Source organism: Puma concolor, chromosome C2, assembly GCF_028749965.1.
Source record: "Puma concolor isolate L17-30 chromosome C2, mPumCon1.1.hap2, whole genome shotgun sequence".
NCBI classification, from domain to species: Eukaryota; Metazoa; Chordata; class Mammalia; order Carnivora; family Felidae; genus Puma; species Puma concolor.
In genome coordinates this window covers 51,510,064-51,528,711 of record NC_141675.1, presented here as the reverse complement: position 1 = coordinate 51,528,711, position 18,648 = coordinate 51,510,064, and the positions used below count along the sequence as shown (strand labels likewise).

Below are 18,648 nucleotides of genomic sequence, written 5' to 3'. Positions count from 1 at the left end.
TTAATGTTTATTTTTGATAGAGTGAGGGCAGGGGAGGGGCAGAGAGAGAGGGAGACACAGAATCTGAAGTAGGCTCCAGGCTCTGAGCTGTCAGCACAGAGCCCGATGCGGAGCTTGAACTCACAAACCGCGAGATTGTGACTTGAGCCAAAGTCAGATATTTAACCGACTGAGTCACCCAGACGGCCTACATATTGATTATTTTGAATTAAAGTTTCTTCTCAAACAGTCAGTGCAAGGATAACACCCTGACTCTCTTTGTCTCCACAAAACAAAAAATAAATCTCCCATGCAAAATTTACCTCCCCTTAACCAGGTGGTAAAAAGACCTCAAAATCACCAGAGATCTGGAATTCAAATCTAAGAAGGCTACATAAATAAACCTTGTCACTTTTACTAATTTCACTATCCCAGGCCAAATTCTGTTTCGAATTCCTTACTAATTAAAGCTCGCAAACATAACTTCTTTGTACTGTCAGTTCCTCACAGATGTGTCCTTTCTAGGTCTAAAATAAGCATAGGGGTACCTGGGTGGCTCAGTCAGCTAAGCATGCCCTGCGTTGGACTCTGTGCTAACAGCTCAGAGACTGGGCCTGCTTTGGATTCCGTGTGTGCCTCTCCCTCTCTTCCCCTTCCCCACTCATGTTCTGTCTCTCTGAAAAATAAATGTTAAAAAAATTTTAAAGCATAGAAGCTGCCTGCCTTGGTTATTTCATCTCAATTTTAATATTGGGCCTCTGTTAATCTGTTTCCTCCTGTTAATCTGTCTCTTGTCAATTTAATTCTTAGATCACCTAGAAGAACCTTGAAGGTAGAGAGAATCGTTCTTCCTCCTCAACAGTTGGCATAGCCAGCAGGATAAACTTTAGCTGGCTGGACACTGCTGAGGCTGAGAGATTATGGGACATCTGACAAAAGCTGGCACGAGGGAAGAATCCTCATCACCACATCAGCCAACTGGATCTCTGCCTGCCAGGTGTTGTGCAAGTGAAAGTGATGTGAGTCCTTTTTCTCTCTCTTCCTAAATCTAGGTTAGCAGGAGAAAATATTTGTGGAACTAGTGCCTTGGCTCTAATGGCTCTGGTGCATTTGGTAGAGTTCTCTTGGCTTGGCACATCGATTTCCACCCAGAGATGACCACAGCTTTTCTTTATCATTGTATTTTGTGTCATTTGTCATCAAAATGAATTACCATAGGAGAGCACACAGACATAGTCCCGGTCAGCCTGTTGTTCGAGGTGGCCTCACAGACTGGTGAGGTCACAGTTACCATCACATCTGTATCTGTTTAGACAAACTTTGCTGCGGGTCGTCTATGTAAAAGCCGGATGAGGTTTTTCCTTTTGTTTTGTTTTATGTCCTCAGAGCTTGGCTTTGTGACCAGTGAGAATATTCTCTCTGGTCTCCACCATCCACAAGATGGAATTACCAGAGGGTACTGTGGTGGCCTGTCAAGTAGAATGAGGTTCTGAGACACACAGTTACAAGCAGTACTCTCATTGTCTGGCCTTGCCAGCAATCGGGAGTTCTATGTTATAAGAGGTCCCAGCCCATAAGGGACCCTTGTCTTCGTAACCACCATTAGTGCTAGAAAAGTCTCATTACAGTAGTGCCTGCCCCATGTCACAGATTAGTGGGTCTGTGACTAGAGATGTCTCACATTTTTTTGCAGGAGACTGGACATGCTGTTTTCTCTACATCATGTTTACTGCCTGTGCAGTGAAGGCCTGTGCTGTCTTAGACTATTTTGGGAGTAAAATTTTGGACCGTGGGGGAGGCATCATCTATGCTCTCACCAAGGATGCTTCTTGTGTCTATTGTTTAAGCCTGGAAAGTTCCCATAAAAGTGCTTATTGGATTGAGTCACTATTGAGATTAGTAAGATCCTACTCATCATTGCCAGATGATGGATCCTTTACACTGGCTATATTTGCAAGAAAAAAATTACTTTATAGAAAGTTCTCTATTGACTTACTAGTATAATAGCTAACTAGCTTTTGGGACTCTGTTGAGAAGATGAAAAAACAAAAATTAGACTGAAAACAAAAATTAATATTCACATCCAGTGTAAATTCCCCTTCTCAAAATCTGGCCCCATTCACCTATTTTAATTTCCCTTTCCAAAAATCTGTATAGAGACCACTCTGACCTGATCTCTAAGTTCAAAGTATGTAGGTTATTCAGGTAAATGCTAAAAGGCAAGAAATAAAATTAAGAAAAGCTGAAGACTGGCAATAAGGCTGGCTTTGCTCCTACTTTCAAGGACTCTGTAAAATTTTTTTTTCTTATGTAGAGTAACATGTAAGTGAAATCACATGGTATTAATATTCCACTGTCAGACTTACTTCACTTAGCAGAATAGCCTGTTGACAATCAATCTCAATCTCTTTCATGGCAGAGTAATATTCTTTTGTGTATATAAATATAATATATATATATTATATATATACACACATGTATACACATATATTCCTTTGTAAATATATATGCATATTTACACACACACACACCACACACACACACACACACACCAATCTCTCTATCTATTCCTCTATTGATGGACCCTTAAATACTTCCATGTCTTGGATATTGCAAAAGAATATAAAGTGGCAATAAACTTAGGAGTACATGTATCTTCTTGAAGTAGTGTTTTCCATTCCTATGACTAAATACTCAGGAGTGGAATCACTGGATCCTTCTTTACTTTGTGCAGTCAACATAGTGTTTTTCATAGCAGTGGCACCAATTTACTTACCTACCAGGAGATAACAAGGGTTCCCTTTGGTGGATATCATTGGTGGATCAAATCCAGTGTGCTTGGTGTGAGGTAGTACCTCATGGGGTTTCCTTGTGGGTCTTCTTAATGATATCTGATGTCGAGCATCTCTTCCTAGGTCAGTTGGCTAGCCAAATCTCTTCTTTGAGGAAAAAATACTATATCCAGTTATTCACAAAAGTATGTGGAGGTGTGTGTGTGTGTGTGTGTGTGTGTGTGTGTGTGGTTTACAAGTATGTGGTTATTTCAGATATTAACCCCCTATGGTATATATCAGTTACAAACCACTTGGGCCATTCAGCAGGGTTCCTTTCACTTCACTGATGTTTTCCTTTGCTGGGCAAAAGCTTTTCATGCCAGTGTGCTCTCCATAGTTTGTTTGCTTTGGGTTCTCTTGCCTGGTGAGACCTATTTAGAAAACTATTGCTTCAGCCAATATACAAGAGATTACTATCTATGGCTATTTGAGTGAGTTTGATGGTTTCACGGGTCACCTTTGGGTTTCTCTTCCACTTTGGGTTTGTTCTTGCACATGGTATAACTGTCCTTATTTTGCACACAGGTATCCAGTTGCCCCAGAACTACATATTGAACATGTGGTCTTTTCCCCCTTGTCTATTTTTGCCAATTTTTTCCTAGACTAATGGACCATATAATGGTGGGTTTATTTCTGGGCTCTTTACGTGGTTCCATGTATCCGTGTGTCCTCTCATTTGTGCCAGAACCATACTCTTTTGGTTACGTACAGCTTTTTAGCATATCATGAAATCAGGGACTGTGAGAACTTCCGTTCTGTTCTTCCTCCTCAACATTACTTTGGGCTCTTTGGGGTCTTTGGTGATTTCATGCTCATTTTAGGATTATTTATTCTAGTTCTATGGAAAACACAGTTGTCCTTTTGATAGGGATCACATTCAATCTGTCAATTGTTTTGGGTAGGGTGGAAATTTTGACACAATTGATTTTTCTACACTGTGGGTGTCCTGTCTCTCTACACTGATTCGTGCTATCTTTAATTTGTTTCATCTGTGTTTTATGATTTTCAAAGTCGAGGTCTTTCACTTTCTTGGTTATGTTTCTGCCCTTTTTGGTGGTTTTTCTTTTTCTTTTTGGTTCTAATGTAAATGGATTGTTTCCTTTCTTTTTCCTACCTCCTTATTCTTCTGTGGAAATGCAATGAATTTGTGTATATTAATTTTTACTGAATTCATGTATCCGTTTAAAGAGTTCTTTGGTGAAATCTTCAGATTTTCTATATATGATATCACATCTTTTTAATGTGACTCTTTTCACTTTCACTTTCTTTTTTTTTTTAATTTTTTTTAACGTTTATTTATTTTTGAGACAGAGAGAGACAGAGCATGAGTGGGGGAGGGTCAGAGGGAGGGAGACACAGAATCCTAAACAGGCTCAAGGCTCTGAGCTGTCAGCACAGAGCCCGCACAGAGCCCGATGCGGGCCTCGAACTCACGGACCGCGAGATCATGACCTGAGCCGAAGTCCGCCGCTTAACCGACTGAGCCACCCAGGCGCCCCTCACTTTCACTTTCTATGTCTTTTCTTTTTCTTGTCTTATTGCCATTGCCAGAATTTCCAGACATTTGTTAAGAAAACATTGAGGAGTATGAACATCTTTGTCTATTTCTGATTATTTCAGTTCTTTTCTATTGAGAGCAATATCACATGTGGTTTTGTCATGTTTTCTTCAGTGTGGTGAGGTATGTTTTACTCCCAAACTTTGTTTAGAGTTTTTATCATAAACAAATGTTAAATTTTACTAAACTTCTTTTTGCACTGATTATAGTGATCCTGTGCATTTTATCCTTCCCCTTTTATGTTTTGTATCACATTGAATGATTTGCAATATTGTACTCTCTTTGCATCTCTTTAATAAATCCCCCTTGTTCTTTTTTTCCCCTAATTTTTTTAATGTTTCTTTATTTTTGAGAGAGAGAGAGAGAGAGAGAGAGAGAGAGATAGTGTGAGCAGGGGAGGGGCAGAGAGAGGGAGACACAGAATCCAAACAAGCTCCAGGCTCTGAGCTGTGAGCACAGAGCCAAACCCAGGGCTCGAACCCAGGAACCATGAGATCAAGACCTAAGCCAAAGTCGGATGCTTAACCAACTGAGGGACCCAGGTGCCCCCGCCCACTTCTTCTTTTTAATGGTTCCTTTAATGTATGTTGAGTTTGTTTTGGTGAGGCTTTTTCCATCTATGTTCACCTGAGATATTGGTCTCAAGTTTTCTATTTCTGTACTACAGAAATTTCAGTAACTTTGTGGGGGTTTTTGTCTTTGTAGACAAGATTTTGGTCTAAGAGTGAATTTGGAAGTTGTCCTTTGGTTTCTATGTTATGTATTGATTTAAAAGTTATTAATCTTGAGGCACGGTTCAGTCAGTTGACTTCGGCTCAGGTCATGACCTCATGGTTCATGAGTTCAAGCCCCGTGTCAGGCTCTATGCTGACCACTTGGAGCCTAGAGCCTGCTTTGGATTTTGTGTCTCTCTCTCTTTCTGCCCCACCGCCCCCCACACTCTGTCTCCCTCTCTCTCTCTCAAAAATAATAAAAACAAAAAAATATAAAAATAAAAATAAAAGTTAGGTATTAATCTTTTTTAATTTAATGGTTATTTTATTAACCTTTGGTTAATATTAATGTTAAATTAGAATCACGTAAACAACATAGTGATGTGATAGCTCTTGACATTTTACAATGCTCACAAGTGCATCTTTAATCTGTCCTCATAGAATACTATTTCAATGCTAGTGACTATATGACCTATGCTACACTTTAGTTTTCATGACTTCTTATATCATAATGGAAGTTTTTACCTCACATTTTTTTCACCTATTGTTCCCTTCTCACTCTCCTCATCTCAGTCCACCACCAGTTTGTTCTTTGTGTTTATGGATTTCCTTCTGTTTGTTTGCTTGTCTATTTGTTGTGATTTGGAGATTCCACATATAAGAAAAATCACATGGTATTCATCTTTGATTTATTTAACTTAGCATAATACCCTGTAGTTTTATCCATGTTGTCACAAATGGGACATTTTCACTCTTTTATGGCTGAGTTACATTTCTGTGTGTGTGTGTGTGTGTGTGTGTGTGTGTGTGTGTGTATCACATGTGAGATACATATACACACACACACACGTGTGTGTATATCACATACACACACACACACAGAAACACCTTCCTTATTCAATCATTTATGGATGGACATTTACGTAGCTTCCATATGTTGGCTATTGTAAACAATGCGGCAATAAACACAGACCTGTTTATTGAACCTTTTTGAATGTGTGTTTTCGTTTTCTTTGTGTAAATACCTAGTAGTGGAGTTACTAAATCACATACTTCTGTATTTGTTTTGGGGAACCACCATACATTTTCCACAGTGTTTCATAATTTATATTCCTATTAAATATGCACAGTGCTTCCTTTTTCTCCACATCCTGGCCAGCACTTACTTTTTTTTTTTATTTTTTTATTTATTTTTTTTTTTTTAAATTTTTTTTTTTTTTTCAACGTTTATTTATTTTTGGGACAGAGAGAGACAGAGCATGAACGGGCGAGGGGCAGAGAGAGAGGGAGACACAGAATCGGAAACAGGCTCCAGGCTCTGAGCCATCAGCCCAGAGCCCGACGCGGGGCTCGAACTCACGGACCGTGAGATCGTGACCTGGCTGAAGTCGGACGCTTAACCGACTGCGCCACCCAGGCGCCCCCAGCACTTACTTTTTTAATTCTAGCTAATGTGACTGGTGTGTGATTATACCTGATTTTTTGTTTCATTTTGCATTCCCTTGATGATTAATGATGTTGAGCATCTTTGCATGCTGCTGGTGGCCAGTTGGATGAGTTCTTTGGAAAAATGCCTATTCTAGTCTTCCATTTTTTAATTGCAGCGTTTTTTGTGTGGAGTTGAATAATTTCTTTTTAATCATGCTTTTATTTTTTTAAATTTTAAAAAATTTGTTTAATTTACATCCAAGTTAGCATATGGTGCAACAATGATTTCAGGAGTAGATTCCTTAATGCCCCTTACCCATTTAGACCATCTCCCCTCCCACAACCCCTCCAGCATCCCTCTGTTTGTTCTCCATATTTAAGAGTCTTTTATGTTTTGTCCCCCTCCCTGTTTTTATATTATTTTTGCTTCCCTTCCCAAAATGTTCATCATTTTGTATCTTAAATTCCTCATATGAGTGAATTCATATATTTGTCTTTCTCTAATTTCACTTAGCATTAATACCCTCCAGTTCCATCTATGTAGTTGTAAATGGCAAGATTTCAATCTTTTTAATTGCTGAGTAATACTCCATTGTGTGTGTGTGTGTGTGTGTGTGTGTGTGTGTGTGTGTGTGTGTGTATACCACATCTTTATCCATCCAGAGTAGGATAATTTCTTTACAGATTTTGAATATTAAGCTTCTCTGATACATCATTTACTAACAGTTTTGACTTTTAGTATGTTGTCTTTTGTATTGTTGATGGTTTCATTTGCTGTATAAAAGTTTTTTTTTTTTTTTAAGCATACTCTCAATAGGTTTTTTTCTTTTGTTTCTTCTGCTTGAAGAGACATATCTAGAAAAATGTTGCTAAGGCCAATGTCCATGGGACTACTATGTTTTCTTTTAGGGTTTTTTTTTTTTTTCAATGTTTGTTTATTGTTGAGAGAGAGACAGAGTGTGAGCAGCGGAGGGACAGAGAGAGAGGAGTGACAGAATCCAAAGCAGGCTCCAGGCCCCAAGCTGTCTGCACAGAACCTGACGTGGGGCTCAAACCATGAGATAATGACCTGAGCTGAAGTTGGATACTTAACTGACTGAGCCATCCAGGTGCCCCTCTTGTAGGAGTTTAGTGACTTCAGGTCTCATATTTAGGTTTTTAATCCATTTTTGCCTATTTTTGTTTATGATACAAACAATGGTTCCATTTAATTCTTGTGCATATAGCTGTCTTGTCTTCCTTGCCCCATTTATTGAAGAGACTGTCTTTTTCCCATTGTCTATGTATGCCTCCTTTGTTGTAGACTGATCATATAGTCAGGGGTTTATTTCTGTGCTTCCTATTCTGTTCCATTGTTCTATATGTCTGTTTTTATTCCTGTACCATATTCTTTTGATGGCTATATATTTGTCATACATTTTGAAATCAGTGATTGTGTTACCTCCAGCTTTTTCTTAAGATTGCTTTAGCTCTCCAGAGTGTTTTGCAATTTCTATACACATTTGTAAATTATTTATTCCAGTTCTTTGAAAAGTACTATTGCAATTTTGATAGGGATTGCATTAAATATGCAGTTGCTTTTTGTAGTGTGGAATTTTAAAATTATTAGTACTTCTCCACCATTAGCATGTTCTATCTCTCCATTAGTTATGCTTTTTTGAATTTCTTTCATCAGTGTTTTATAGTTTTCAGGGTAGAAACGTTTGTGATTAAGTTCATTTCTAGGTATTTTTGTCTTTTTTGGTGCTGTTGTAATTTTTATGTGTGTGCAATTTCTGTTTCTTCTACTTTGTTCTTAGTATATTTTGAAACACAACCAATTTAGGTTTATTAGTTTTGTACCCTGCAACTTTACTTACACATTTGTTCATTCTAATAGTTTTTTGTGGACTCTTTAGTGTTGTGTATTTATCTATTTTATATAATATATATTATATACATATTATTGTGTCCCCTGAAAATATGACAGCTTTACTTCTTTCTTATAAGTCTGGATGTTTTTTATTTATTATATGATTGCTATGGCTAAGAGTTCCAGTACTCTACTGAATTAAAGTGGTGAGTGTGGACATATTTGTTTCTGATTATAGAGAAAAAACTTTCAACTTCTCTTCATTTAGTATTATGGTAGTTGTGTGTCTTTCCTATTTTACTTTTATTATGTTGAATTATGTTTCTCTATACCTACTTTTTGGAGAATTTTTATCTTGAACAAATGTTGAATTTTGTCAAATATTTTGTACATCTTGTGAGACACTCATATGGTTTTTATCCTTTTGTTAATATGTTGTATCAGATTGGTTGATTTGGACTATTGAATCTTCTTTGGGTCTTGGTAATATATACCCTTGATCATGGTGAATCATTTCTTTAATATGATTTTCATTTCGGTTTGGTATGAATATTTGGCAATATATTTGTATCTGTGGACATTAGAAGTATTGGCCTGAAGTTTTCTTTTTCTACAGTGTGTTTGTCTTATTTAGGTATCAGGGCAATTCTCACCTTGTAGAATGAATTTGAAACTTTGCTTCCTCTTCTGTTTTTTTGAATAGTTTAAGTATGTATTAACTCTTCTTTAGATATTGGGAAAATTTACCTGTGAAGCTATCTTTCCTGAACTTAGGTTCCTGAGAGTTGTTTTGTTTTTGTTTTTCTACTGATTCTATTTCCTTTCTTATAATTTGTTACATTTTCTTTTTTTTTTAATTTTTTTTTTAACGTTTATTTATTTTTGAGACAGAGAGAGACAGAGCATGAACAGGGGAGGGGCAGAGAGAGAGGGAGACACAGAATCGGAAGGAGGCTCCAGGCTCTGAGCCATCAGCCCAGAGCCTGACGCGGGGCTCGAACTCACAGACCGTGAGATCGTGACCTGAGCCGAAGTCGGACGCTTAACCGACTGAGCCACCCAGGCGCCCCAATATAATTTGTTACATTTTCTATTTCTTCCTAATTTGATTTTGGAAGATTGTGTGTTTCTATTTATTTCTTTCACATTGTCCATTTTGTTGGGATTTAATTTTTCATATTCTCTTATAATCCTTTTTGTCTCTGTGTTATCTGATGTTATTTCTCTTTCTCTTTTTTCTTTATTCTTGTTAAAGATTTATCAATTTTTTTTCATTCAGCTCTCCTTTTTATTAAACTTTTGTTTTTTTTTTTAGTATCTTGTTTGTTTCTGCTCTAATCTTTATTATTTTTCCACTGACTTTGGGATTTTTTATTCTTCTTTTTCTGATTCCTTTAGGTGTATGGGTCAATTGTTTAAGACTTTTTTTGTTTCTTGAGGTAAGCTTGTATTGCTATTAACTTTCCTCTTAGACCTGCTTTTGCTGTGTTGAAAATGTTTGTATCATTTTGTTTCTGTTTTCATTAGTTTCCGTGTATTTTTTAAATTTCTTGATTTCTACATTGACCCCTCCTTTTCCTAATATCCTGTTGTTTAACCTACATGTGTTTTTTTATGCAATTGTTTCCTTGTAATTGATTTCTAGTCATACTGTTGTGATCAGAAAAGATGCTTGATAGGATTTCAGTCTTCTTAAATTTTTTTGAGGTTTGTTTTGTGGCCTGATATAGCATATATCCTGGAGAATGTACTATGTGCACTTGAAAAAAATGTGTAATCTGTTGTTTTGGGATGGAATGTTCTGAAGACATCTGTTAAGTCTTTCTGATCTAATGTGTTTTTCTTGATTTTGTGTTGCATTTTATGTCTGATCTATCCATTGTTGTACATCGAATATTAAAGTCCTCTATTGTTATATTACTATTTCTCCCTTTATGTCTCTTAATATTTAAGTATTTGGGTGCTTCTATATTGAGTAGCTATATATTTACAATATTTATGTTCCCATGTTTTATTGATCATTTTATCATTATGTAATGAATGCCCTTCCTTGTCTTTAGTTACAGTCTTTGTTTTAATGTATATTTTGTCCACTAAAATATTGGTACCCTAGGTTTTTTTTTCTTCTATTTGCATGAAATATTATTTTCCATGCCTTCACTTTCAGACTATCTGTTTTTAGGTCTGAAGGGAGTCCCTTGTAGACAGCATAGAAATGGGTTTTGTTTTTTTTTCCATTCAGTTACCATATTTCTTTTGATTGGAACATTTTGTCCATTTACTTTTTTTTAATGTTTATTTATTTTTGAGAGAGAAAGAGTGAGAGAGAACATGCACGTGTGCAAGAGAGAGCATGAGCGGGAGAGGGGCAGAGAGAGAGAGAGAGAAAGAATCCTAAACAGGCTCCAGGCTCCAGGCTCCAAGCCGTCAGCACAGAGCCCAATGTGGGGCTCAAACTCACAAACTGAGAGATCATGACCTCAGATGAAGTCGGATACTTAACCGACTGAGCCTTCTAGGTGCCCCTCCATTTACTTTTAATGTAATTATTGATATGTATGTATTTCCATTTTGATCATTGTTTTCTGAAATGTTTTTATAGTTCTTTTCTGTTCCTTCTTGTTTTTTTCTTGTTTTTTTTCTCTAATTTACATCCAAATTAGTTAGCACATAGTGCAACAATGATTTCAGGAGTAGATTCCTTATAACATTTAGCCCATCCCCCCACCCCAACCCCTCCAGTAACCCTCTGTCCTCCATATTTAAGAATCTCTAATGTTTTGCACCCCTCTCTGTTTTTATATTATTTTTGCTTCTCTTCCCTTATGTTCATCTGTTCTGTGTCTTAAAGTCCTCATATGAGTGAAGTCATATATTTGTCTTTCTCCAATTTTTCTTAGCATAATACCCTCTAGTTCCAGCCACATAGTTGCAAATGGCAAGATTTCATTCTTTTTGATTACCAAGTAATACTCCATTGTATATATACTACATCTTCTTTATCAATTCATCCATTGATGGACATTTGGGCTCTTTCCATACTTTGGCTATTGTTGATAATACTACTATAAACATTGGGGTGCATGTGTCCCTTCAAAACAGCATACCTGTATCCCTAGGATAAATACCTAGTAGTGCAATTGCTGGGTCATAGGGTAGTTCTATTTTTAGTTTTTTGAGGAACATCCATACTGTTTTCTTGAGTAGCTGCCCAGTTTGCATTCCCACTAGCAATGCAAAAGACATCCTCTTTCTCTGCATCCTCACCAACATCTGATGTTGCCTGAGTTGTTAACGTTAGCCATTCTGACAGGTGTGAGGTGATATCTCATTGTGGTTTTGACTTGTATTTCCCTGATGATGAGTGATGTTGAACATCTTTTTGTGTGTTGGTTGGCCATCTGGATGTCTTCTTTGGAGAAGTGTCTATTCATGTCTTTTGCCCATGATTAGTTCTTCACTGGATTATTTGTTTTTTGGGTGTTGAGTTTGAGAAGTTCTTTGTAGATTTTGGACACTAACCCTTTATCTGATAATGCTGTTTGCAAATATCTTCTCCCATTCCATCGGTTGCCTTTTAGTTTTGGTAATTGTTTCCTTCACTGTGCAGAAGCTTTTTTATTCTGATGAGGTCCCAATAGTTCATTTTTGCTTTTGTTTCCCTTGCCTCTGGAGACGTGTTGAGTAAGAAGCTGCTGTGGCCAAGGTCAAAGAGGTTTTTGCCTGCTTTCTCCTCAAGGATTTTGATGGCTTCCTATCTTACATTGAGGTCTTTCATCCATTTTGAGTTTTTTTTGGTGTATGGTGTAAGAAAGTGGTCCAGGTTCATTTTTCTGCATGTCGCTGCCCAATTTTTCCAGCACCACTTGCTAAAAAGACTGTCTTTATTCCATTGGATATTGTTTACTGCTTTGTCAAAAATTAGGTGGCCACACATTTGTGGGCCCATTTCTGAGTTCTCTATTCTGTTCCATTGATCTGAGTGTCTGGTTTTGTGCCAACTGTTCATTCTTTTCTGGTTTTATGTGTGTGTGTGTGTGTGTGTGTGGTTTTATGCTTTAGTGTTAACTTTGATTCCTTTCCTTTTATTTTTTTGTGTATCATAGGCTTTGATTTGTGGTTACCATGGGGTTTATATATAATACTGCATGTATAGTCTATACTAAGTTGATGTTGCTTAAGTTCAAACATGAACTAAAAGCACTACATTTTTATTACCCCCTCAACATTTCATACAAATAAGGTCATACTTTACATCCTTGCATTTTGTGTATCCCTTGTTTAATTTCAGTACATATAATTTATTTTACTACTTTTGTATTTTAATCTCCATTTTGGCATTATAAGTTATTAATCTACCACCTTTACTATATATTTGTTTTTACCAGTGAAATTTTTTTCCTTTCATAATTCTCATTCTTCTAATTATAGCATTTTCTTTCCACTTAAAGAATTCCCTTTAACATTTCTTGTAAGGCTGATTTAGTGGTGATGAACTCCTTTAACTTTTGTTTGTATGAGAAATGCCTTATCTCTCCCTCAATTCTGAATGATAACATTGCTGGATAGAGTATTCTTGGTTGTAAGTCTTTTTTTTTTTTCTTTCAGCACTTTCTGTCCTACGAATTTTCTGCTGAAAAATAGCTTTATGGGGTTTCACTTATATGTTACTGTTAGTTTTTTCTCTTGCTGCTTTTAAGATTCTCTATCATTAATCTTTGCCATTTTATGTGTCTTGCTGCAGACCTCCTTAGGTTTATTGTTTGGGGATCTCTCTGCTTCCTGGATCTGAATGTCTGTTTCCTTCCCCAGATTAGGAAAATTTTCAGTTATTATTTCTTCAAATAAGTTTTGTGCCCACTTTTCTCTTTCTGGGATCCCTATGAGTATTATGCTTGATGATGTCACAGAGGTCCTTCAATCTAGTTTCATATATTATAATTTTTCTTTATTGTTCAGCTTGATTGTTTCCGTTACCTGGTCTTCCAGATTAATGATCCATTCTTCATATTTTTTAGACTTTTTTTTAAATTTTTCAAATATAATTTATTGTCAAATTGCCTTACATAACACCCAGTGCTCATACCAATAAGCGCCCCCCCTCAATACCAATCACCCATTTTCCCCTCTCCCATGCCCATCCACCCTCAGTTTGTTCTCTATATTAAGAGTCTCTTGTGGTTTGCCTCTCTCACTCTCTGTTTGTAACTAGTTTTTCCCCTTTTCTTCCCCCATGGACTTCTGTTAAGTTTCTCAATATCCACATGAGTGAAAACATATGATATCTGTTCTTCTCTGAATGATTTATTTCACTCAGCATAATACCTTCCAGTTCCATCCACATTGCTGCAAATGGCATGATTTCATTATTTTTCATTGTCAAGTAGTATTCCACTGTGTATATAAACCACATCTTCTTTATCCGTTATTCAGTTGATGGACATTTAGGCTCTTTCCACAATTTGGCTATTGTTGAAAGCGCTGCTATAAACTTTGGGGTACATATGCCCTTACGCATCAGCACTCCTGTATCCCTTGGGTAAATTCCTAGCAGTGCTATTGCTGGGTCACAGGGTACTTCTCTTTTTAATTTTTTGAGGAACCTCCACATTGTTTTCCAGAGTGGCTGTGCCAGTTTGCATTCCTACCAGCAGTGTAAGAGAGTTCCCGTTTCTCCACATCCTAGCCAGCATCTATAGTTTCCTGAGTTGTTAATGTTAGCCACTCTGACCAGTGTGAGGTGATATCTCAGTGTGGCTTTGATTTGTATTTCCCTGATAATGAGTAATGTTGAGCATCTTTTCATGCCCATCTTTCCAAGGGCCATCTGGATGTCTTCTTTGGAAACGTGTCTATTCATGTCTTCTTCCCATTACTTCACCAGATAATTTGTTTTTTGGGTGTGGAGTTTGGTGAGTTCTTTATAGATCTTGGATACTAGCCTTTTGCAGAGCAGAAACTTTTTTATCTTGATGAGGTCCCAATAGTTCATTTTTTCTTTTAATTCCCTTGCCTTTGGAGATGTGTCCAAGCAAGAAATTGCTGCAACTGAGGTCAAAGAGGTTGTTGTCTGCTTTTCCCTCTAGAGTTTTGATGGTTTCCTGTCTCACATTCAGGTCTTTAATCCATTTTGAGTTTATTTTTGTGTATGATGTAAGAAAGTGGTCCAGGTTGAATCTTCTACATGTCGCTGTCCAGTTTTCCCAGCACCATTAGCTGAAGAGACTGACTTTATTCCATTGGCTATTCTTTCCTGCTTTGTCAAAGATTAGTTGGCCATACATTCGTGGGTCAATTCTGTGTTCTCTATTCTATTTCATTGGTCTATGTGTCTGTTTTGTGCCATACTGTCTTGATGATTACAGCTTTGTAGTAGAGACTAAAGTCTGGTATTGTAATGCCTCCCACTTTGGTTTTCTTCTTCAATATTACTTTGGCTATTCAGGGTCTTTTGTGGTTCCACACAAATTTTATGATTGTTTGTTCTAGCTTTAAGAAGAATGCTGGTGCAATTTTGATTGGAATTGCTTTGAATGTGTAGATTACTTTGGATAGTATTGACATTTCAGTAATAGTTATTCTTCCAATCCATGAGCATGGAATGTCTTTCCATTTCTTTGTGTCTTCAATTTCCTTCATAAGCTTTCTATAGTTTTCAGCATACAGATCTTTTACACCTTTGGTTAGATTTATTCCTAGGTATTTTATGGTTCTTGGTGCAATTGTAAGTGGGATAAGTTTATTTCTCTTTCTGTTGCTTCATTATTGGTGTCTAGAAATGCAACTGACTTCTGTATATTGATTTTATACTCTGAGACTTTGCTGAATTCATGTATCAGTTCTAGCAGTCTTTTGGTGTAGTCTTTCAGATTTTACATGTAGAGTATCCTATTGTCTGTAAAAAGTAAAAGTTTGACTTCTTTTTTGCCAATTTTGATGCCTTTTATTTCATTTTGTTGTCTGATTGCTGATGCTAGGACTTCTAACACTATGTTAAACAACAGCGGTGAGAGTGGACATCCCTGTCGTGTTCCTGATCTCAGGGGGAAAGCTCTCAGTATTTCCCCATTAAGGATGATATTAGCTGTGGGCTTTTCATATATGGCTTTTATGATATTTAAGTATATTCCTTCTATCCTGACTTTCTTAAGGGTTTTTATTAAGAAAGGATGTTGCATTTTGCCAAATGCTTTTTCTGCATCGATTGACAGGATCATATGGTTCTGATCCTTTCTTTTATTAATGTGATGTATCACATTGATTTGCAAATATTTAACCAGCCCTGCAGCCCAGGAATGAATCCCACTTGATCATGTGAATAATCCTTTTTATATACTGTTGAATTCAATTTGCTTGTATATTGTTGAGAATTTTTGCATCCATGTTCATCAGGGATATTGGCCTGTAGTTCTCCTTATTTGTGGGGTCTCTGTCTGGTTTGGGAATCAAGGTAATGCTGCCTTCATAGAATGAGCCCAGAAGTTTTCCTTCCATTTCTATTTTTTTGTAACAGCTTGAGAAGGATAGGTATTAACTCTGTTTTAAATGTCTGGTAAAATTCCTCAGGAAGTCGTCTGGTCCAGGACTCTTACTTGTTGGGAGATTTTTGATAACTGATTCAATGTCTTCACTAGTTATGGGTCTATTCAAATTTTCTCTTTCTTCCTGTTTGAGTTTTGGTGGTGTATGGGTGTTTAGGAATTTGTCCATTTCTTCCAGGTTGTCCAGTTTGTTGGCATATAATTTTTCATAGTAATCTGATAATTTCTTGTACTTCTGAGGGATTGGTTGTCTTTTGAGAAGTCTGGCTAGAAGTTTATCAATTTTGTTTATTTTAAGAAGAAACAACTCTTAGTTTCATTGATCTGGGTTTTTTTTTTTTTTTTTTGATTCTATATTGTTTGTTTCTGCTCTGATCTTTATTATTTCTCTTCTTCTGCTGGGTTCGGGGTGTCTTTGCTGTTCTGCTTCTAGTTCCTTTAGGTTTACTGTTAGATTTTGAATTTGGGATTTTTTTTCTTGTTTCTTGAGACAGGCCTGGATTGCAATGTATTTTTCTCTTAGGACTGCCTTTGCTGCATCCTAAAGGGTTTGGATTGTTGTGTTTTCATTTTCATTTTTTTCCATTTATCTTTAAATTTCTTCTTTAATTGCCTGGTTGACCCATTCGTTCTTTAGTAGGATGTTTTTTAACCTCCATGCATTTGGAGATTTTCCAAACTTTTTCATGTGGTTATTTCAAGTTTCATAGCATTGTGATCTGAAAGTGTGCATAGTATTGTCTCAATTCTTTTATATTGATTGAGGGCTGTTTTGTTACCCAGTATGTGATGTATCTTGGAGAATGTTACATGTGCACTTGAGAAGAATGTATATTCTGCTGCTTTAGGATGAAAAGTTCTAAATGTATCTGTCAAGTCCACCTGGCCCAGGGTATCACTCAGGACCATTATTTCTTTATTGGTTTTCTAGATGATCTAGATTGGTCTAGATGATCTGTCCATTGCTATAAGTGAAGTATTAAAGTCACCTGCAATTACCACATTCTTACCAATAAGATTGCTTATGTTTGTGATTGTTTTATATATTTGGGTGCTTCCGAATTTGGTGCATAGATGTTTATAATTGCTAGCTCTTCTTGATGGATAGATTCCGTAATTATGATATAATGCCCTTCTTCATCTCTTATTATAGCCTTTAGTTTAAAATCTAGTTTGTCTAATATAAGTATGGCTACTCCAGCTTTCTTTTGAGTTCCAGTAGCATAATAGATGGTTCTCTGTCCCCTTACTTTCAATCTGAAGGTGTCCTCAGGTCTAAAATGGGTAGATAGCAAATAGATGTAGACAGCAAATAGATGAGACTTGTTTTGTTTTGTTTTGTTTTTTAATCCATTCTGATACCCTATGTCTTTGACTGGAACATTTAGTCCATTTACATTCAGCATTATTATTGAAAGATATGGGTTTAGAGTCATTGTGTTATGTGTAGGTTTCATGCTTGTAGTGATGTCTCTGGTACTTTGTGGTCCTTGCAACATTTCACTCACAGAGTCCCCCTTAGGATCTCTTGTAGGGCTGGTTTAGGGGTGATGAATTCCTTCAGTTTTTGTTCAGGAAAACTTTTCTCTCTCCTATTCTGAATGACAGGCTTGCTGGATAAAGGATTCTTGGCTGCATATTTTTCCTGCTCATCACATTGAAAATTTCCTGCCACTCCTTTCTGGCCTGCCAAGTTTCAGTAGATAGGTCTGCCACTACCCTTATGTGCCTGCCTTTGTAGGTTAAGGCCCATTCATCCCTAGCTGCATTCAGAATTCTCTCTTGCCAATTTCACTATGATATGTAGTGCAGAAGATTGATTCAAGTTATGTTTGAAGGGAGTTCTCTGTGCCTCCTGGATTTCAATGTCTGTTTCCTTTCCCAGACTGGGAAAGTTCAAGTACATTTGTTCAAGTATCATTTGTTTACGTACACCTTCAGCCCGTTTCTCTCTCTTCTTCTTCTGGAACTCCTATGATACAGATATTGTTCCATTTCATTCACTTAGTTCTCTAATTCTCCCCTCATGATCCAGAATTTTTTTCTCTTTTTCTCAACTTCATCTTTTTCTATAATTTTATCTTCTATTTCACCTATTGTCCCTACTGCCTCTTCAATCCACGCTGTGACCACTTGGTTTATTTTACACCTCATTTACAGCATTTTTAAATTCATCGTTAATATTTTTTAGTTCCTTGATCTTTGCAGCAATAGATTCTCTGCTGTCTTCTATGCTTTTTTTTTTTTCAAGCCCAGCAATTAATCTTATGACTATTATTCTAAATTCTTGTTAAGTTATATTTTTTATATCTGTTTTGAGCAATTCTTTAGCTGTAATTTTTTCCTGGAATCTTTTTTGAGGAGAATTCTTCCTTTTCATCATCTTGGCTAGTTTTCTGTCCCTCATATGTTTTAAAAGCTTGTTATGTGCCCTGTACCTGTAAGCATTACTATATTAAAGAGGGGTCATACACTGTCCAGGGCCTGGCCCTTCAGGAGGTATTTTTTGGAGAGTGTTACTTGCTCTCTGTTGTTGTGACTTTGGTTACTTTATCTCCCCACTCATAGTGATGTTTTGGACCCTCCACCAGATGTGCTTTGATTTGTTCACTGAAGTAGCCCTGGAAAGGAAAACAAAAAAACAAACAGAAAACACACACACACACACACACACACACACACACACACCAGAAACACCAGCCACAAGTAAACAACAGGGTGGAGGCAGTGCTGGTGGAAGAGG

The 18,648-nt window shown here is 36.8% G+C and overlaps 1 long non-coding RNA gene across 2 annotated transcripts in view; it reads right to left on the bottom strand.

Moving 5' to 3' along the window:
- Window positions 1–2,534: 2,534 nt before the first annotated feature.
- LOC112850311 (uncharacterized) overlaps window positions 2,535–18,648 on the bottom strand; it is a 60,377-nt gene continuing 44,263 nt past the window's right edge. The window contains exon 9 of one of the 2 annotated variants that reach the window (XR_015240084.1): window positions 2,535–2,918. This is a non-coding gene — a long non-coding RNA (uncharacterized LOC112850311). The remainder of the gene's footprint in view (window positions 2,919–18,648) is intronic. The other variant, XR_015240085.1, reaches the window with a different exon arrangement.